The sequence below is a fragment of the Ambystoma mexicanum genome, chromosome 1p (genome assembly GCF_040938575.1).
Source record: "Ambystoma mexicanum isolate Mex_15411 chromosome 1p, UKY_AmexF1_1, whole genome shotgun sequence".
NCBI lineage: Eukaryota > Metazoa > Chordata > Amphibia > Caudata > Ambystomatidae > Ambystoma > Ambystoma mexicanum.
This window is the reverse complement of record NC_090921.1, coordinates 1,231,444,760-1,231,467,763: the sequence shown is the minus strand read 5'-3', so window position 1 is coordinate 1,231,467,763 and position 23,004 is coordinate 1,231,444,760.

The following is a 23,004-nucleotide window of genomic DNA, read 5'->3' as shown; positions in this document are numbered from 1 at the left end:
GATAAATCAACTCAGAATAAATAGTATTCTGAGTGTACAGTGGCTGCATGTCAATATATGCCCCTAATGGGATGCCGAGCGACCTGGAATCCGTCATGACTCGCCCAAACTATAAAAATGATCACCATTAGCTTTGTCAAAACACGTGTAGGCTGAAATCAGCATTTCGTACTTTGTTTTCTTTTCATCACATAAGAAAATCAATTGCATTTAATGGCTTGGGGTTCTTGATGTCTTGAAGTTTCAGGAGAGCCTCCCAGCAAGCCGTTGTTCTTTCAGCCGACATAAATAAATATTGCAGTTTATTGAGCACATCAAGATACTTGTGTGAATCTGTATTGGAGAATAATTGGAGTCTGTCTATGTACTTCTGACAAGAGAATACTACTTTTCAGGCTAGCGCAATCACCCAGAGACACCATTGTCTAAGCTTATCTAAATTATGTGGTTTGGAGTCGAGCCTCTAGGCTACGGATGTGCAGCCAGCTTCACTAAATTTTAGGACATTTAGCGCACTAACAGTCAGATGTACTCACATTATGTATGTCATCCGCATAACATTGAAAATTGGAACAGAAAGTAGCGATGCAGTGGGCAACAGGTGCCAGTTAGTGGTAGAAGAGCCAGGGAAAGAGGTTAGACCCCTGGGGAACACCACAAATAGAGAAAGAGATCGAAGAGAGGAAATACCCCAGTTGGACCTGAAAGAGTCGGTCGGTGAGAAAGGAGATCAAACAGACAAGGGACTGATCAGTAATACCAAGGTTGCCCCGGAGATGATTGAGAAGGATGGCATGGTTGACCGTGTCAAAAGGAAAGGCTAGATCAAGGAGAATGAGGACAGAAGGGAGATTAGAGTCATGATTGGAGAGCGAGTCTTCACAGGTGTTCAGGAGAGCAGTTTTCATGCTTCTGGCAGCTCTGAACCCAGAATGGTGGCCACTGGAGGCAACCAACAGATTCATTATGTAGATTAAGCTGGGAGATGGGCAGCTTTTCCAAGAGTTTGCCCAGGAAAGGAGTGATGTAGATCGGTCGATAGTTAGCCGGAGAGGAAGGATTGGCTGAGGGCTTCTCTATAAGGGGGTGCACAAGAGAGTGCTTAAGGGGGAGGGGAAGTTCCCGGGGCAAAGGAGTGATTGCAGAAATCAGCCAAGGCTGAAGAAAGGGTGTCGATGTGGTCCTTGATTGTTCTGGATGAGCAGGGGAGAAACTGCTTTGATGAGACTTTCATAGATCGGACTTGTCTAGAAACATCATCAGGGATGAATAGGGGAAAGGAGGAGAAAGGAGGAGGAGAGGCGGCCTCAGACAGGCCAGGAGTTATAGAGGAGGAGGAAGAGGAGGTAGAGGAAAAGAGGGTGGACTGGATTTCCTGACTTTTAGTAGTGAGATGAGAGACCAAGGCCGTGCAGAGGGCCTGGGTGGGAACAGGAGAGGCAGAGACTGCAGCAGGATTGGCCAGTTGCTTGCAGATTTTGAAAAGTTTGGCCGAGTTGTTAGATGCCACGTAGATGCGGGCTTGGATGTAGGCTCTCTTCTTAGAGAGGTCTGCAGGTTTTAAGTAATTTAAGGAAGGAGTGGCTTAAGCCTCACTTCGTCAGGAATAACATAAGGATGTGTGGGTACTATCACCTTTTATATGCAGAACAATGTTGTAAAATCTTTATTAGTTGCAGGGAATTTTATCAAGGATGCTTTTATAGAAATTTGAAGAATCAGGAATGCTCTAATTTGACACTGGCAAATCTTTTAGAGAGTATGTAAATTGAGCGATGGCTAGTGTTTTTAATGTTTTGTAATGATGGTTTGATTATGCATTTATGATGCTGTATGCTGTTTGTTAGTGTATTATGTTTTCCAAATAAACTAATTTCTCTCCCTGGTTGGTAGTGGTTGATTTTGACTTGGAGAAATTTGGCTACTTGTCCTTGTAGTGATTTGTCGGCGATGCAGTGGGCTTTGTAGTCATGTGTTTTTTTTAACTGCAAGCCAGTATAGGCTTCTCAGGGGTGGTGTGATGTTGTCTCTTCAGTTTAGTCTCAGGAGTAGTCTTGCTGTAGTAATTTGGATGCATTGGAGTTTTTTGTGAGGCGTTTTGGCATTCCAGGTATAGGCTGTTGCATAGTCTAGTCTCAATAATACCAAGGTGATGATTGCGAGAGTTCTGTGTGGGAAGGTAAGGTAGGGGAGTATCCCTGTAATTAGTCGCAGAAGGTCAAAGTTTTTCTTTGCTATTGCGTTCACTTGCGGTTCTAGTGAGAGCCCAGGTTTTTTATCACGGAAAATGCCTCTGGTTCAGTTCCCATGCATGGTGGCCAGCTCAGATGTGTGTGTGTGTTGTGTTATCCTCTACAGGGATCATTATTTCTGTTTTGGTCGGGTTTAGTTTAAACTTGTTGATTGTCATCCAGGTGTATTTGTCCGTGAAGCATTTGTTGATGTATATGCATGGTTGCCCGCCTGAGATCTGCAGTTTTCAATTCTCTCATATCTTGTTGTACAATCTTTTTTATGTAATTGTATATAATATTTTGCGAATGCATCTGCAATAAGTGCAACATTTGCCTTCTAAGGGACATCTACCCTTTGTAGACAGGGAACATATCTAGAGTCATCATTTATTTTTTCCCAACAGGGCATCATTTTTCTAGACTTCCCTCCCTAGTTATATAATCTACTCCGAGATTTTGAGAAAACCTGTCTGGCGTGGTCCAAGATGATATTACAATACTTCTCTCAAGTAATAAAGATCTCCCTATGAATTTGGATATCATTATTAGAGAGACAGTTTTCAGACAGGTGGGGGCTCTTCCAGTTCTACAGCAACATATTTGTATTCTTCTCCGTGGCTGCAACCGACATGGAAACCCTTCGAACAACAGTCTTGTATGACAGTACTGTTTCATTATCTAAAGTATCACAATTAATCCAGAAATAGACACAGATTCCTGCATTTTGACCGGTCCCACCACCATCACTGTAAGATATCCCAGACTTTTGGCTTTAGGGTTGTCTCTTCTACATGAGGAAGCTTGGCAATTACGCTGCTGGGTATTGTGATGAATCTGAGATGATTCACAGAGAAAACCTGGCCTGGAACCCCTCTCATGTGGCCAGGGAAAGGCAGATGCTTTCTGATCTAGAGCGTGGGGTGGTGGTTGCTGGGAGGATCACATGCAGGGCTGTCAGAAGATGTGGTGAGGCCCGGGGCAAAACATTTGGTGAGGCCCCCTTACAATTTTTTGCACTCGGCCAGCGGCGGCATATCCGCACACAGGAGACTTGAGAAATCTACCCTTGAGTTTGTGTGCAGGATCCCAAATATGGTTTATTACTACTTTCTCTACTGAAGAAAGGTTCATGCCAGACTAACTTTTTTATTATATGAATAAATATATATAAGATGGCTTGAGCTCTCCACTGCGCCACCTCCAATTCTCTGAGGGTCAATCACTTTTCCAAGCAAAGAGTTGAGGGCAGATCTCTTTCTTCGGCTGGGGCCTCCCTCTGGAAACAGCTCCCTGCCTCGCTGAAACTTGAGGAGAACCATCTCAAGACTTGTCTCTTTGCTTCTGCCTTCCCTCTTCCTCTCCGTTGCTGATCACCTGCCTGATCCATGCACTGGTCACCTGGTCAAGCTCTGAATTCGGGCCCAGGTCCCTGCCTGTCCTGTTGCAATCCCGCACTGCCTCTTGGCTCCCCTGCACTTGTGGTCTGTATCTGTAACCCCTACAGTCCCTGCTATTGCTCTTATTCTCCATCCGTTGGCTGCAGTTATGAGTACTCACACTTGCCACCAGTTGGCTGCACTCTTGTTTCTCCTTTGTTCCTGCACTTCTGCATCCTACCCCACCCTCGGCACTTCTTCCCTCCCCCATTCCATGCTCTTGCACGATCTGAATGACACAAGGCCTAGTAAGATCTGTGTTTTGTCCTACTCTTTTGTTTCTCCCTCCTTGCCTTGTCGCGCCTAGAAACACTTGCGTACAGGCACGTTATAAATGCCATATCATATCATTAAGGAGCACATCATACACAGTGACAAATGATGTACAGTGGAGGCCGGTACATTTCTGAACTTAAGAGGCTTAAATGTTTGTTCCAATGAGTCAAGATCAACAGAGCACAGTGAGAGAGCCCAAACCAAACAAGGGTGGCTTGGGGGGGGGGGGGGGTTCTCACTCCCAAGAAAATGTTTGAAACATTGGGTTAAAAGTATGCATTTTACAGCACTTTCTTTGCAAAATTGGGTAGAAATCCACGCAGTTTGCAATTGGTTTTGTATGGAAGCACATGGAAATTCCCAATAGTTGCAAATCACAAATTGTGCATAGGAACATTTTCCAATACATTTCATGCCGCCTTTCCACGCGAGATATGCTAGTATAAACATATATTCATGCTGGCTGTTCTAATTATGTTGATGCAGGCTGCATCAATATTTGCCATTATAACCATATACGGATTCCCAACCAGTAAAAATGCCATGCCGCAGAAAGTATATCCAGGCTGACTGTGTACCATAAGTGTTATTACTGGCTAGATTGGCCTACATTCAAAGTGGGCCAATTTAGCCAGGTAGTATGTTTGCTTTAACCTTGATGCATAGTCCTGTGCATCAAGGGTAAAGCAAAAAGAGCACTGGCAATGGTAACAGTTTGGGCATTCGTGTAGGCATGGGAAAGGCACTTCTGTATTGGTATTAGCTGGCCATTGATAGTGCCAGTGCAAAATGGTTTGAGTACCTGAGCAGCTAATAGCAGTGCCTCGTAAATGCCTAATACTTATACACAAGCCAAAACTGTTGGCATTGCCAATGCTTATTTTTAAAAGAATTTCAGCGAAAGACATGCAGGGTGTTTTTAAATTGAGTGGCTAAAGGCAGACCTGATTAAGACATTTTTATTACACCAGTTACGTGTTTACAACTCCAATGAAGTCAGGAACTCTCAGATGACTCCTTTGAGGAACACTTGCAGGCACATTGAGGGCTAGGTTTGATGGCAAGGCATGTTTAAAACTAGCTCAGTGTTCCAGTGAGGAGGTGTTTTGGGTTGGGAGGGCAGGAACTGGGTGAGAATTGCCATAGGCATTAGCATGGCCATGAGAAGTCACTTCACTGTTAGCACCTGCATTCCTATCCATACATTTTTAGGTAATTGAAATCGTGATGTGGGGTTAGCACTTGCATGCTAGGGGAGTGATTAGAAGGGAAGTGGTGACATGAGACATCTCATTCTCACAGCAGTCCTTAAGTGTGATGTTTCAGAAATGAAGGCAAGAGGTAGCTGCTTGTAACATTGAAGCTTCACCAGAATAGTCTCATTTGAAAAGTGGAAAGATTTTAGGTGCCCCCACACAAGGAAGTTTGCCCCTTCCTCACAGCTACTGACTTTAGCACATCTCCCAACATTTGAAGTATTAGTCCCCTTTGCCCCCTGACATTTTAGCCTAGGTGCACCTCTGATGCCATGAACCCACCCCTTAATGAAGTGGCCCCCAGGGCGGCTACATTTAGGGGTGGTGCTGAACACACACTCACAAAAAACACTTTCACCCATGCATTCAACCACCAGTTACACAACTCCATACATGCATGTATACATAAAACCAAACACAGCATTGACACACACCTCAACATGCATGCATGCATTCATACATACACATATACATACTAATTTAATTTAAGTACACATATACACTTTTAATTTAAAATAGAAAACACTTACCTTACCTCCATGCACCCTTAAAAAGCATCCATGCAGCCGACACGTAGACATGCTGCCTGACAAGAGAGAACTCCTCTCCCATCAGTCAGCGTGGTCTCGCTGAGCAACGTGAACACACTGATTGACAAGCGAGGAGTCCTCTCTAATCAACATGAACACACTGAGTGACAGGAGAACTCCTCTCCTGTCAGTCAGCGTGGCCATGCTGATCAACGTGAACATACTGACTGACAAGAGAGAACTCCTCTCCAATCAGTCAGCATGATCATGCTAACATGAACACACTGACTGACAGGAGAGGAGTCCTCTCCCATCAGTCAGTGTGGTCACACTGACAACATGAACACACTGACCTACAAGAGAGAACTCCTCTCCCATCAGTCCGCGTGGTCACACTGACAACATGAACACACTGACTGACAAGAGAGAACTCCTCTCCTGTCAGTCAGCGTGGTCATGTTGAGCAACGTGAACACACTGACTGACAAGAGAGAACTCCTCTCCAATCCGTCAGCGTGGTCATGCTGAGCAACGTGAACACACTGACTGACAAGAGAGAACTCCTCTCCCATCAATCAGCGTGGTCACACTGACAACATGAACACACTGACTGACAGGAGAGGTTTCCTCTCCTGTCAGTCAGCGTGGTTATGCTGAGCAACGTGAACAGACTGACTGACAAGAGAGAACTCCTCTCCCATCAGTCAGAGTGGTCACACTGATAACATGAACACACTGACTGACAAGAGAGAACTCCTCTCCTGTCAGTCAGCATGGTCACACTGATAACATGAACACACTGACTGACGATAGAGAACTCCTAACTCATCAGTCAGTGTGGTCACACTGACACATGAACACACTGACTGACAAGAGAGAACTCCTCTCCTGTCAGTCAGCATGATCACGCTGACATGACCACACTGACTGACAGGAGAGGAGTCCTCTCCCATCAGTCAGTGTGGTCACACTGACAACATGAACACACTGACTGACAAGAGAGAACTCCTCTCCCATCAGTCAGCATGATCACGCTGACATGATCACACTGATTGATAGGAGAGGAGTCCTCTCCTGTCAGTCAGTGTGGTCACGCTGAGCAACGTGAACACACTGACTGACAGGAGAGGAGTCCTCTCCTGTCAGTCAGCGTGGACACGCTGAGCAATGTGAACACATTGACTGACAAGAGAGACTCCTCTCCCATCAATCAGCGTGGTCACGATGAGCAACGTGAACACACTGACTGACAGGAGAGGCGCCCTCTATTGCATTCAGCATGTCCACCTTGTCAGCTGAATGACGGGAGGCAGCAGAGCCCACTTCTGAGCCCTGCTGTCTCCCATTATTTACTCTCTCATCAGTCAGCGTGATCACGCTGACAACATGAACACACTGACTGACAGGCGAGGAGTCCTCTCCTGTCAGTCAGCGTGGTCATGCTGAGCAACGTGAAAACATGACTGACAAGAGAGAACTCCTCTACTATCAGTCAGCGTGATCACGCTGAGCAACGTGAACACACTGACTGACAAGAGGGAACTCCACTACCATCAGTCAGCGTGGTCACGCTGAGCAAAGTGAACACACTGACTGACAAAAGAGAACTCCTCTCTTGTCAGTCAGCGTGGTCATGCTGAGCAATGTGAACACATTGACTGACAAGAGAGAACTCCTCTCTTGTCAGTCAGCGTGGTCACGCTGAGCAACGTGAACACACTGACTGACAAGAGGGAACTCCACTACCATCAGTCAGCGTGGTCACGCTGAGCAAAGTGAACACACTGACTGACAAAAGAGAACTCCTCTCTTGTAAGTCAGCGTGGTCATGCTGAGCAATGTGAACACATTGACTGACAAGAGAGAACTCCTCTCTTGTCAGTCAGCGAGGTCATGCTGAGCAATGTGAACACATTGACTGACAAGAGAGAACTCCTCTCCCATCAGTCAGCGTGGTCACGATGAGCAACGTGAACACACTGACTGACAGGAGAGGAGTCCTCTCTTGTCAGTCAGCGTGTCCACGTTTTCAGCTGAATGACGGGAGGCAGCAGAGCTCACTTCTGAGCCCTGCTGTCTCCCATTATTTTGCTGTTTGTTGCGGAGCCAAACGGCTTCACAAGAAACAGCAAAATCATTGCAGGGGCAGCACAGTCCCCCGTGTGAATAAAGGACACGGGAAACTGTGCTGCCTTCCACTTAGGAGGGGGCCGCGAGGCCCCCAGCAAGCGCGAGGCCCGGGGCAGTTTGCCCCCCCTGAACCCCCCTCGTGACGGCCCTGATCACATGGGAGGGGAAACAGGACAGGAGGAATGGGAGACCCCCTTAGGTAATTTCCCCCAACACCCCAATCGCCTAATAACCTATTGTAATATAGAAGCTGTTGAGAGAAGAGCTTTTTTGTTGTGGACTTTGAGTCAGATCATTCTCAGAGTACTGGGATGAAGAACAGGGCTGCAGAGACACGAGCAGTGCAGCTAATTAAGGTTGATGACCCACGCCTGAGGGTGTCTGAGGGGCATAACAGGTTGCCTCAGGTACATGCCCACAGACCAAGACGGAAGAAGGCGAGGCAGCCAAAGCAGCTGCAGCAGCAGGATGTTAGTGGTAGTAGTGTTTGAAGGAGTTTTGAAGACTCCAAGAAGCAGCAGAGGAAGAAATATAGAAGAGCCAGAATGTCGGGACCAGAGTGCGAGAGAAGTTGATGCCGGTCCTGAGAGGGTTGAATTGGCTCAAGATTTCAGCTGAGAGGTCGCGCAGCGGAAGCATGCTTTTGTGTAACTTTCCCAACCGTAAAATGCTCAGTCATGGAAGGCGAGCACTTGGTGGCTGGGGAAGCCACAAGGGCTGTTGCAGAGGTTGCGCAGTGGAAAGCGCATCTTGTGGTGACTCTCCCTACTGTGAAGCAGTCAGCAGTGGCAAGTGGCAAGTGAGCACTGGATCGCTGGGGAAGCCATGAGGGTCCTGAAAGCAACCAACGTCGGAGGATTGAAGCAGACCAGCTGGAAGCATCAAGGCAAATGCCAAACCCATTGTGTTCACTATTCTATTGTGTCCCGAGAGCACTCTTAGACTGCCCATCGCTTGAATCCAGATTTCCTTTTGAATACCGAACCGACATAAAACACGTTCATTATTGTGATGCACACCAAGCTGATAGAAACCAAAACAGATGGCCTTAAGAGACTGCAAAGATTCCATCTGAAGGAGGTGACTTTTGCATAGTGGGTTATAATAAAAGCCAACCACACAAAGGTGCAATATCTCTAGAAGTGAACCTGAACCATTATTGCCAAAGTCAAAAAGCTCTCAAATACAGGCAATTGATAAACAATCAGGTATCCCTAAGCCAAAAGAAAATAACTGAGCCTAATAGTGTGTGTGAAAAAAATATTGCCCAGGCATCGAGAATGTTTCAAACCCACATTGCCAAAGCCAAAGAAGTGTGAAGGAAAGAACGAGTTATTATCAGCATTTGGTTAATAATGCAAAGGTGGAACAAGATTGGCAGGAAGACTGCCCTTCAGATACAAGAGGTTCATGAGGAAGGAAGCATTTCCTGTCTTGCGTGTGCCAAACACTTAGGTGTAGTAAATAGCACCAGTGTGATTCTTGTTTTCCTTAAAGACATTCTCAAATTTAATTGTGTTAAGCAGAAAACCTTTGAAGTTGACCCTCACCACAGAAGTACTTTGAGCTGGTAGTTTGGCCTAGCAAGGGAGTAAACTAGGCCATAGAACTTTGTACCAGTTGGTTCTATTTGGGCAGGAGAGTATACCCGGAGAACTGTAGTAGTTTGTCTTGCCTGGCAGGAGAGTTTGCCAGGCTAAGAGCTGTGTGGCCATTGGTTGTGTTCTGGTAAGAGTACATTGGAGCAGAAGATTGTAGTAGCTGTAAACCTGGCATGGGAGTCAACCAGGTGGAAGTTCATGAAGTACTGTGGGGGGGTGGTACAGCTTATAAAGAAGTAGTCCTCTGGAGAAGTAATACTAAAACTAAAGCAGTGCCAAAATATCCAGCCAAAACTGCTTTGAAAGTAGTTGAAGAATCACTTAAGTGTTTTGGTGAAGTAGTACTGAAACTAAAGTGCTGCCAACATATCCTGACAAAGACATTTGTTTTGAAACTAATGAAGTTCTGAAATATTCTTTGTAGATGACTAGACACAGTTTCAAGATCTTTATTGAACTATAACTTGCCAATGACAAAAAGCTATCTCAAGACCTTGGCTGCAAGTGGAAAGAGAAAAGCTTTGTTGAACATTTGTTATCTTTGGAATGCAAGTTCGAACTTTGTGTTGAAAAGTTGGATTAAAAGAGAACCAAAGTGAACCCCTTTGGTATGATACAGGATTTCCTCATCCTCTTTAAACAGTTACAAAGAAAAACCTGCTTGAATCTGGGGAAGGGGAGACCTCCAAGTTTATCAGAAGAAGGAGCTATTGTGGTGTGGATTAAAATGTAAATTCTGTTGTTGTTAAACTGCCATCCATTTTCTTTTATTGTGAAAATAAGTGTGAGGGACTGAAATCTTTTAGGTAGAGTGTTTCCTTTACCTATTTTAGGCAGGGGAATCCTCCTGAGGATATCCAACCTTTCAAATCTAATAAAATGGCATCTGTTGAAAAACGTTCGCAAAGTTGTCTGCCTCACATTTCTGACCCCTCACAGTATCTATCCATTTTCAAAGATTTTGTGATGAAGAAAATGAAGTCCTGTGTCATGCAATCACTCTCAGGATAGCCAGCAGCTGTAAAGTGTATTTTATGTCCATTGAACAAAGCTTTCTTTTGGCGAATTTGAAGAATTCCAGCATCTTTTGAATTGTCTAACTGAAATCTGGATAAATCACGACCTGCACCCCATTGATGTCGAGTAGGCCTACCTTAGTGACCTGAAGTATACAGTGCCTGTCCCTGAAGTTCAGGACCTTAGCAAAAATGTCCAGCAGAGGCCTTGATGGACCTGTGTGTGTCTCTTTCCACAGAGAAGAAGCGTGACAAACTCTTTGGGTCATAATCGCCTGAAACAACTTCCCTAGATGCACCTCTATGTAAGGCCCTTCCTCCTGCTCCGGTAGGCCCATGAAACAGCCATTTTCTTATTGAGTGACTATGTGCATCCTCCATCCTGAGCTCTGAATTATTTGTTCTTGAAAATGAGCTCTTACACTGATATTGTAGATTATTCAATGTACATCTTCCAGATCAGAGACACATGTCCTCACCGCCCTGTTTTATTAGTGATTTTCTGCAGGTCATGCCACAGTATGCCCACATCTACATCAACGGAACTCACTGTTGATTCAAGGTTCTCCCTAGTATCTGTAATGGCTTTAAATAAGACTGGTAATGAGATCTCTGTTTGCTCTGGACTGTGGGTGAATTGCTGTGGGTATCAGCGTGGGAGCATGTCCTATTTATTTATCTATTTTTTAGGCTGGACCTTCCTGAGAAGTCTAGCTTCAACCATAAGGGACAGCAATTTTCCTTTAGATTCCAGGTCAAGTGACTGCCGGAACATGACACAAACACAGTAAAACACAGGAAAGGCGCCAACAAGCGATATCAAATTAAATACGGAACAGAATGATAATATCATGTCAACTTGCAAGTGCCACAGCCACACTAATTCAAAGATTACATCTTAGTATTGGGTCACAGTCACTGTGAATCCCAACAGCACCAGTATATGGGATGATTAGTCACACTGAATTCACAAAAGGCATTGCACACAACTCCATGTGAATATGGAGATGGGCCCAAATTGAAACTGCTTCCCTGATGTATATGCTTTCATAATGAGGTGAAAGCATGGGTATGCTGGAATTTTCCCCTTGCTGTCCTAATCAGGCCCTAAGGGGCAGATTTCAGCATGCAGAAAAAATCCACACAAAGGTTATCACAATGCCCGCTGACGTAGCAATCCCGTCCACCTCACTACCACAACAATCAGGCACAACAGCCAGCGGTCACTGTCATTCACCAATAACATTGTTCTTCCAACTGCCATGACCACCAACAGGGCTCGAAAGGAGCCAGATTCTGTCTACCAAAGCACGACATGTTCCTCTACCTTTGCTGGGCCTCGGCAGGGATGTTTGACCTCAAAGTCAGGATACTTTTAAGCATAACATTCAGGATGAAGCAGTGTTATACAGACTACATCCTGCAAAGGACTCTGCTCATTACAGCTCCTCTGATGGTAGTTTTAAAGATGACCCAATTCGCCAGAGAGAGCCACTGAAGGGAGTGAAAGTCACAGTAAAAATGCCTCTTGCTTTCAGGCCAAAACTTGTCTAGAAGTTGTCTTTTCGATTACTTGTAGCTGATGCAGTAAGCTCTTAGGGAACCATTGATGCAAGCTGTTATGTAAGTCGATGCAGGAGAGAACCAGGGCCGTTCCAACCTCCATTTTTGTAACATGTTTATGGATGGTAAACTGTGTTTACGGTGGAGTTGATATAGTGATTTTCTCGTGATTACTTGAATGGTGCTAAAAAGAGCAGGCCATCAAAAGTGATGCCCACATTGTTGGCATAGGGCCCTTTCTGTAAATATGGTATGTGCAGTATTGCGTTTGTGCATTAAATCTAAGTACTCACATAGAAATTAGCGGGCCATATATGCCCCACATATCCTTATTCTCAAGGAAACATTAATAAAAGCACTAAAAAGGCAGTTGTGTTTTCAGATTGTGCAGCACAAGTCTACTTTCTACAGCCATTCTAGTAGCAGGGTGCTGATTCAATCTATATCACATTTGCAAACAGAATGAGACATAATGTTAGGCGCAGTCCAGTTATTTCTACATCTAGAGATTCTTTTGATCAACACCACAGCGCGTGATCTGTGTGCATGGCAATTACCTGCCCGCTTTCCTTTGGTGTTTCTATTTCAATGGCTTGTCTGTCCACCCTTTCATGGACCCGTGATAGCTCCAACATCTCTGCAAGTGGGAGGGGTTCTTTCAGGAGTTGCTTCAGAAGTATTGGTGAGGTGCAACCCTCTATCAGCCCCAGACGTAGTGCTTTGTCACCATTGAAGTTTGCGAAGTACCAGTGAAATACCCCCTTTTGCTGATGACGAAGTCCTCATCTGTTTCATGAAGAAGCTACTGACTTTCGTTAAACATGTATCTTTCAAAGTCCTTGTTCACTCGTACCAGTATCTTCTTACTGAATGCAGTGAAGATCCTCTTGTATGTTGCCCTCTCGTGTGGTGGGATCGTTTTGAGGACCCCTAGACCTCTTTTCCAGCAATGTTTGTTAATTTACCCAGGAGAGCCGTTGGGTCTTTATTCCCAACTGCTTTCACATAGTCACCAAACTCCTCCAGCCATTTCTGCCATTTGGGTCCCCTATCCTGCTGAGGCTGCAATTGAAATGGTTGCGTCATCTGAGAAATACTGCTGTGGCTGCACATGGCGTGTTGCCCATTCTTTGGATGTGCTGTTCTTCGATCATCGTGGTTCCGTTCGCTGGTTACCCGGTCTTTATCACGTCCCCTTTGCGTTTCTGACAAATGATTGCCATTGTCTTCCAGGTGTTGTAGTGTTGGTCTTCCAGTTCTATCTCTTGTCCTTGTTACGAGGGGCGTCTCTCACCCTGTAGCCATGCTTTCTCTTGGTGCGTGAGTCTGCTGACATCTTCAATGGTCCCAGTAGGCTGTACTTTGTTGCACGGTTGCTATGTGTGATGCTGCCCCCTGACAGCGACACCTGCTGACCCTGTAACTGCTGTGCAGGGGTGCAGTCAGCGGGCATCATTGTGGCTTTTGTGGACTGGATCAGGGTCTGCTGCCTGATGGGGTGGAGTGCCCACTCTCTTTTGGGAGGGTTTCCCTTGTTTTATTCCTTTGGAAAGATTGCCCTTGTTTGAGCCCCGCCAGGCCATGACTGAGTGCTGAATAGGGTGGAGTGCCCTTGGCAGCTGGATTGGGTGGATTACCCTTCTTTGCATTCCTTTCGGAGCTGAACTGGGTAGATTATCCTTCTTTCCATTTTTGCTTCCTTTCCCCCAGGTGGGTTGCCCTTCTTTCTCTGTTTTGGTTCTGTCTTTCCCCTGGGCAGATTGTCCCTCCTTTCCTAGAGCCGCGATCGGCAGCAGCTGAACTAAGCAGATTGCCTCTCTGTCACTTTTCCCCCCTTTTTTTAAAATGTTTGTCTCTATACGGGGCTGGGGTAAGCAACAAAGTTGGGCAGAGAGCTCTCTTCACTTTGCTCCTTCCAGGAGCCACCCTCTGTGGGCAGATGGCAGTGAGCGGGCGTATTTCCCTTCTTTCTAGTGGAGCGGATTGCCGATGCAGTTCTTCTTGTGGTAAGTGGAAAACCTCTATCCAGTGTCTACAGGATAGTTAGCCTCTGTCTCCTCTTATTCTACACACCTGGGATCTTCATCCACAAAGGGTGGGCTGCACCTTTGTCTCAATGTGCCATTGTGTTCCTCTCCATATCCTTGCTAGTTGTTGTGTCCCTGGCCCAAGGGACATGGAGGAATATGGTATGGGATCTAAAGAGGCGACTGGAGCCACAATTGCTGTAAATCTTACTTTATTCGCTATCCAGCCTTCTCTATCCCTAGCTCTTGTAGCCTTTCCTATTCTTCCCTCATCCCCACCCAGCCCTTCCTTCTCCTCCTTTGGATCATCCTCTGCCTAAAGGGGACTTGCCCTTAATCACCCCGCAACACCCCATAAATCATGGAGTGCACTGGTGGCAGCCTGGCCAGCAACCGCTTGCAAAACCACTCTTTACTTTAGCAATATAAACAGTTCCTTGAAAGAAGTAACTGGGATGAGTCCTGTCCTGTTTATTTTTTCAGCACTCTCCTCTTTTAATAATTCTATCAAGATAATACTTTGTGAGTAAAGTAGAAGTGAATTTGTGTGTTGTTCATTTTGTTAAAATGTTTGCATTTTGTGGGTTACAGTGTTATTAAAGCATTCTTTTTATATTGTGTTAGAACACATGTATTATTGTGTAAAATGAAAATTATTTTATACAAGGGCTGCATTTCTGTTTCCTTTTCCTCTGTTTTAATCAGCTTTAGTAGAGGAAGTGCAGTTGCAGTAGCATCAGCATTTCATACTTTGTTTTCTTTTCATCACATAAGCAAATCAATTGCATTTAATGGCTTGGGGTTCTTGATGTCTTGAAGTTTTAGGAGAGCCTCCCATCAAGTAGTTGTTTGGCATTTGTGAGAAGGAAAAGCTTTCAGTGTTTTATATGAAGATGTGTTTATTTTAGTTTTAAGATTGCATGTGTTTGCATGCATGCACATGCATGAAATGGCACTGTATATAGTTTGTATAAAATACTAAGCAAGAACAGTGTCTGTGCTCTTCACACCATCCTCCTTAGCTGGTATGATGCACACTGGTGGACAGTATGAGAAGATGGCATTGCTGTCATGTACTTCAATCCCTCCTACTCGGTCTTTCTCTTTTCAAAACGTCTGCTTCTCTCATGTCTGATTACTGAGTCCCACTGCCAAAAAGCGAGTACATTTCAAAGCCTAATTATGAATCCCCTGACTCATGTAGGATAGTCTGAACAGGCTGAGAGTTTTTGACATGCCAGTTCTGTCAGGCAAACCTCACATGGAACTGCCAGTGCCCTAACCCTGTGTGTTGCAGAGTCAACAACATATTGGGAAAGGTAACTCAGTGGGTCAGTAACCCAGCTCCAAGTATAATTGTATATCTTGTTTGTTAAAATCCTGTTGATAGGTGAGTTAATGGGCCTCATTACAAGGTCGGCAGTAAGGGGTTAATGGCAGCTGTAAGTGTGCCTTTGCCGTTAACCCCTTACTGCCGCATTACGAGGTCCATTAGCAGGAGCTGCTAAGGGACCAGGGAGCTAATAACGGGCCTGCTATTAGCGGGCCCGTTATTAGCTCCATCCCCATTCCCATTGAGACCTATGGAGGCTCGAATGGCAATGGGGAATGGCACTCAGAATGGGGATTTACCGGGTCCTCCAAGGTTGGAATGACCCGGTAAGTCCCTATTCCGAGAACCCGGACCCGGAATGCGGTAAAGGGGGAGCCAATGGCTACCTCCAACCTCGTAAAATAGGACTGTTGTGGGGTACACTGAGTGTAGAATTTTAGCACATTTGGAGTGCTTCTTTGATGTTATGAAGGAATATTGCATTACCCTCATCGGTTGGGTGTTCTCCAACATGTCTATAGAAATTGATTATGTAGAACTGTATGTTGTTGTTTTAAATCCATAATTGGTTGTGGTCTATCATGAATGCTGAAACTACTTTAGTAACATTTCTCCATTAATTTTCAATGTTACCATTAAATCTGGTTGTCCATCTCCTTTTTGCCTCTGAGTCAGATTGGAAAAGATAAAGATGGTGTCAGGAAAATGTTCCATTATTTTTTCTAAGTCTTGTTTCATCATCAAAGCAAGGCACACACCTCATACATTACTCAAATCAGTGCCTCCACAATGAATTAGTATGTTGTCTGGCTGCCCTGTACTTTTCAGTGAGAACAATTTTGGAAATACTTGGTGCCAATGCATTCCCCACAGTCCAAACCATTTAATAGCAAAATCACTGAAACCTAGGTCCATGTTATTTTTAGCTTCTTACAAAAAGCCAGTAAGAAAAATAGCCAACTGTCTCCATTCATCCACACAGTTTTAAAACCAGCCATGATATCTGCAGTCTTCCTCTGTTTCCAGGAAAATTACTCCTAGTTTGAATTTGTACTTATTTTTAAGAGTCGGTTATGCATGATGTTTTCTTTTCGGTGTTTGTAATTGGTTAATCTTACTGTTGTAATTGTTACTTGTCTGTGATAGGTTACAGTCAAAATCTGTTGGCCGTTTTAGTATTTTGTATAGTAAATATAGTCCTCTTTTTGTGGTTTTGATTTTGGAAAGTATAAAGGGCACTATTTTGTGCAGTTCTGTGCTTTTGATTCTAGAAGACATTATGTACCATACTTTCATTCTTTGTGTCCAACACATCCTCTACCTCTTCTTGAACCTCACCCACTCTACCTAACTCCAATCCTCTGTATCCTACTACTATGTATAGGTTCTTTATCATCATGCACTTTAAAAAACTCCATGAGTAGTCCTTTAATGTATTGACACCTTTTAAGTACTATTGTATTACTACTGTCTCTTTTATCATTTATATTCCAGCAGCTATAGGAAAGGGGTGCAATTGGTGTATTGAGAATCACGCAGAGCAACAGAACTGCTGGGGAGTACCCACCTAGTGCGTGGCATTGCTACCTGTGGGCAAAAATTATGCCATGTGCATCCACGGCTATATACTAGCAAATGGAACGTCGAGTGTTTATGGGCATGTGGTAGCCGCAGCTACAAGAGATGCTGGGCAGGGATAAAACAAGATTTCAGTTTGTTTGTTTGTGATTGGTTGTTGTTATTTGTGTAGCTGTCTGTGATAGGTTGTGGTCAAAATGTGTCATCCATTTTAGTATTGTTATTAGTGTATGGTCCTCTTTTTGTGGTATTCAAGTAAGTATAAAAGCCACCATCTTCTGCAGTTTTATCCTTTTGATTCCAGAACTCACAGTGTGACCATGGCATGAGTGTGGCTGATGTGAAAGTAAGTGTTAATAGATATTTACATATTTGAATGTTTATTTGCAGTGTTGTGTGTGTTAGTTATATTAACCACTGCTATCATATGGTGCTCATTGTCATTTTTGTCATGTGCTCAGATTGTGTGGCAAGTATTTCTTAATGTATTTATTAACTTTCACTATCTTGGACCTACAAAATTAGATTTGTCAATCAATTGCATGTTATGCAGGCATTTCTGTTTTTGTATTAATGTTAGTGTGTTTGAAAGTTTAGTTTAATGTATTTGTTGTAATTTTAATGCACTTTCGCTATGCAGTCTTTTTAGCTGTTTTCAGGTTTCTGTGAAGGGGTACTTGATGCTGTTTTGCAAGTTCATTTTGGTCATTTTTTTATTTTTTATTTTATTGTGGCTGCTTTTTTAGTATCTGTTGAAAGAAAGTTGTATTCTTTGCATTTCTTTCTGACTGGCACTTTACTGCTTTTCTGGTGGGCAGGTGCTGATAGGATTCAAGTACTTGAGATGCTTTGTGGATACTGAAGAAGTTGTTCAGTTACCTCTCTCCAGTGAAAGCTCAACCTGTATTCAAAATGTAGGAGTGGATGAAGAAAAACCGAAGAAATAACTTGTCAAGGGAAAACAGGATTAGGGAAAATGTAGATGTACCTCTGTGCAAATCTTATGTTGTTGCATCTTTTCATGGAAATCAAATTGTGGCTTATGGAACACTTTATTTTCTTAATAGAGAAATGTGTTGCCGTAGTTTAGTAAGAGATGGAATTGAAGCAGTACCTGCAGAACTTGAGGGTTGACTGTTGAAGGTTTCCCACTTGTGGATGGACCTGATGAATGAGGTGCTAATTGTCTGTGATGTAATGCATGAGGCACATAGATTTTCACGTTGTGGTGCTTGTGCGATTTCCGATATGCATCGTTCTCATTATCCAAGAGGACTCTTACCAGATGTTGCAGAGTTAACTCCCATGAAAGGCTAAGCCATATTCAAGACATGGGCCTCATTACGACCCTGGCGCTAATGGGTTAATGGCGCCGTAAAAGGCTGCAGCGCCGTTAACCCATTAGCGCCTTACTACGAGGTCCCTTCGCAGGACCCGACCTGAACGGCTGGTCTAGACCAGCCGTTAAAGTAGGGACACGCAAAGGGACCTTGGTGCTAAGTACGGTACCGCAATATGCGCCTTCCCCAGTCCCATTGAGACCTATGGGGCAAAAATGTGAATGGGGAAGGGCCAATGTTCAATGGGGAATTACCGCCCCATCAACCTTGGAATGGGGTGGTAATTCCCCATTGAACATTGGCGGACTCGTTACGATACCGGCACCAACCATGGTGCTAATAGCGCCATGGTTTAGCGCCAGTATCGTAATGAGGGCCATAGTCTCGGGAGGACAGCTCAGGGGCAACGTGCTTGCCTTTGAAGCAACATGACACAGAGCACCACAGGTTCGATCCTCGGTGCCATGCTTAGAAACCTCTGGGTGTTAAGCACGTTATAAATGACCTATCATATCATATCATGTAGATGGAGGTGGCGGTGGAGGAGGTATTGATTTACTACATCCATCGTCCTAGTGCACCTGCAACAGATGGTTGATCAGTACTGATCTTCCTAAGCTTTGAGATGGAACATTGTTCACTAAAAAGGGCTGTTTGCAAAGATGAATATAAAGTAATTTCTGTGGGTGTGGTAGATATCTCGTCTATGAAATATTGGGTTTCCTGATTGGTCATGGGTACTGTTTCTATCTGTATGACTGTTTTTTTTTCTCATGCTCTCCAAGTTTACTTAACCTATCCCATCCTTTCCTGTTCTGCATGTTAACTTAACCTACCCCAGTCTCTCTTGTTTTCCAAGTTTACTTAACCTACTCCATTCACTATAATTGTAATTCCTTAGCATAATAACCCTGGTTTGTTCTTAAATGGGTTATATATGTATGTTCATTGATTATAGTAACAGTTTTTATACTTTTGTTGTACTCTGATTGTGTTAGTGAATTAGTGATGGCATTGTTCATTATGTTTGGAGAGAGACATTGCTCAATGAGCTAGTGTGGCATCTCATGGGAGAAGCCGCTCATGCCATAGGCAGCACATTACTCTCATAGCTGAAACAACTAAAGTACTAGTGTTTCTACCTGTTTCATTGTTTTGTATCCCTTGTACAAGTTTGCGTATCCCACCCTATTCTCTCGTGTTCTAATTTAAAACAAGCTTCTCCTACAAACTGAAGTGTGTTGGCTCTCAAGAGGTCGAGTGCTTTGTCAGGGTTACGAATTGAGCGAAATGATGTTTAAACCTTTTCCGAAAATCAGCAAAATTAATTCCTTGATCTAAATCAAAACAAACTGGTATACAAAATTTTGATATAATGGATGAAGACTTCTGGCAGATGCATTTGCATCAGAAAGAAAATATCCTGGGAAGGCCTCTCGCTCATCCAAGTGATACTAATGGAGATGGGAGCAGCACATCTGTAGACAGTTCATCAAAAGCCTCCACTCAACCTCTCTGAAGGTGTTTCAAGCCTCTGGCTTCTGGTGGCAGCACCTTTAATGGGTGGAGGTTGGTTCTGCACAACCACCGCTCACAGCTCCAGTGAAGAGGGAAGACCATATGTAAGCCCAAAAAAGGCTGGATCCCAGTATGGGTCAGACCTTCCAGCAGGTGTTTGGTGCTAGTTTGAGACATAGTTCACAGAATCTATCCCTCCGGTAGAATTGGTTAAAGTTCTCCCAAGGCATGGATGAGATCAGTGGTACAGGTGAGCCTGGAAGAGAAAAAGGGGGAAGAAAGTAAGCCCGGAGGGCACATGATGGCCACAAACATCCAGGTATGTCATGGAAGGAGAAAGGTGTCAAGAGAAAACCACTGAGGCTAATGATGTAAGAAAGCTGGTGGCAGAAAATATCCTCACCCAGCTAGGTTAAGGAAGATGGGTCGAGCTGTTCTCCAAGTTTACTTAACCTTCCCCATCCTCTGTCCTGCAACCACCCGGTGTAATGTCCTTTGTTTGTTCTCACCCAGTTCATATATTCCTGTTTGTTCATTGTAGTGGTTGTTTTTATACCTTTATTGATAGTTTGTTTTGTGTTTTATTGTAGTTGTAGTTTATTTAAATCTTGTACAGGTCTACGTAGTTTATCCATGTGTGCACAAGTTTTCATTCCGGTAGCCCTTTTATGTGGTGGGGATGAATTGGGACCCTACACTATTTTGTGATCTCTCCTGGCAGTTGAGTCACACACACCATCTCCTACTGTATTATTCCCTATGCATTGTACCCTTATCCTCTGTACCACTGTGCACTATACTGTCATTCTTTGTGTCCAACCCATCCTTTCCCTGTTTTTGAACTTCAACCACACTAGTCTAGTTTTGAATGCTGCATCCAGCATTGGCAATTCTCCTGGTGTTCTGAAATAACTTTGTCCAAACTGTCTAGGGTGGCGGCTCTCACCTTGATTCAGCCATGACAGGTTTTAAACATTACCAAACAATTTGACAAATCCAGTGCAGGTAGGATGGGATGAGATTGGGTGTTGGTTGGTGGAAAATAAGTACTGATAGTATTTCAACACTGTGGTACAGATGATAAATAGTGGTTTGCTGATTTTGTTCCATGTGCTTTGACTTAATGTTTCATATGAGCCATCGTATATGATTCCTTCACTTCATTCCAATTATGCAGACAAGATGTTGAATGAACGTTGAGGATCCAACACTTTGCGATGGTTTGTTTGAAGGATCCCTCTGTAAAACCATATATGAAAAAGACAATGTTACAAAAAAAAAATAAGTTTTAAAAGGTACTAGTGTTTCTACCTGTTTGTTTGATTTCTATCCCATGTTCTCCAAGTTTACTTGTCCCACCCTATATTCTCTTGCTCTCTAAGTTTACATACCCTATATCATCCATTCTATTGCAACTACCTAGAATAATCTCCCCTGTTTATTCTTACTCAGTTCATATATTGGCGTTCATTTACTGTAATGACAGTTTTAACACTTTTTTATATATTTTTTTTTTTTATCCAAGTTGGAATGACACAATGATTAGTATGCACAAAGAGAACAACATTGTACTGTGCACAAATGTTGCATCTTATATTGTGTATATGTTGCACTATATATGTACACTATTTATGTAACAAACCTGTAACCAATCTCTTAATACATAACGCCAAGATGACTCTGGGCTATGCACGCTTTATTCATGTTCAAATAAATAATAAATATGAGGGTTAAAATGTATTTAATTGTTTTTCATGTAGTGTGTTCTTTAACTAATTGTGTTTTCTTCATTTTGCAGATAAAAGGTTACTAATGTATATGAACTTGTTTGAATGCAGCCAAGTTCACCCTATCTTTTGTATCCTAACTACTATGTATACTGCTTTCCTTATCATCAGCCACTTTACATTACTCCATGAGCAGTCATGTACAGCAATGACACCTTTCAACTACCACTGTATAACTACTGACTCTCTCATCATTCCAATTTCATACTCAGATTTAAATGAAAAATAATCTTACAACCGTGTCTATAAAAAAAAGGTGTGGTTGGTGTATTGAGGATCGCACCTATCCACAGCAACGGGTGGTGTGTTTACCCACGGCCATCCAGCGCCCACCTGCTGCATGGCGTTGCTACCCCAGGGCAAAAGTGGTACCCTGTGCAGCCGTGGCTAGCAAATGGCATGCCGAGTGTTTGTCGACGTTTGATAGCCACAGGTATTAACAGCTGAACAGGTGAAGCTTCTCTATAACCACTGCTATAACAAGCAGGTGAGTCAGCACGTCAACGCTTTTCGCCATTTCATTGGTTGTTGTGGAAGGCGCAGCTATTCTTATTGCCGCGTCTATTGGACCATGCATTTTTCTATGCAATAATCCTAATGTTATGTGGATGATACAGCTCAGAATTGTATCTGTGTTTGCTATCTTATGTGCTTAGGTGTTCCCTTGTCTTATTTGAAGTTTTGAAGGAAGATCTGTAGCCGCAATGAATTGCAGCAGCTACGAGAGATGCTGGGCAGGGGTAATTATTTGTTATAAGTTGTTGTTAATGTTATCATTTTGTTGTTGTCTGTGATATGATGTGGTGAAAATGTGTCAGCTATTTTCATAGTTTGTTTAATATATAAAGAACAAAGTTATGGCAGAAAGTCACGAGTCCACAGCGCTTATACAGTGATTAAGAAAATAAACATCAAGGCTGCGGGTATCTGGGCGGTGTGGGTGTACTGCCAATACACATCCACAGGAATAGTTGAAGAAAAACAAAGATGTTCCCAGTCTCACTCTGCCAAGAAATTATAATTAGTTGTTTGTGCAAAGAAAAGCCTTTATTGTTTGTGCGAAGAGAAGCCTGACACGTGTTTCAAGCTGTGTACAGCTTTTCATCAGAGGCTTAAATTGCATAGTACATCATTTCCATACAAATTGGGTAAAGTTAAAAATTAAACATACACATGATTGTTTTGTGCAAAGAATTGTTACATAAAGAACATAGGCACAAGTTGTGAGCAAGCAGTCCAGGGCGCGATGCAACCACAAAAAATATTACACATGTACATCACATGTAGGAAGAGTAAAAAAGTAGAAATTAAGTTACCACAAATTAACCAATTTCATTCGTAGTAGTCCGTTGACAGACAAACAAAAAAAGAAGAAAAAG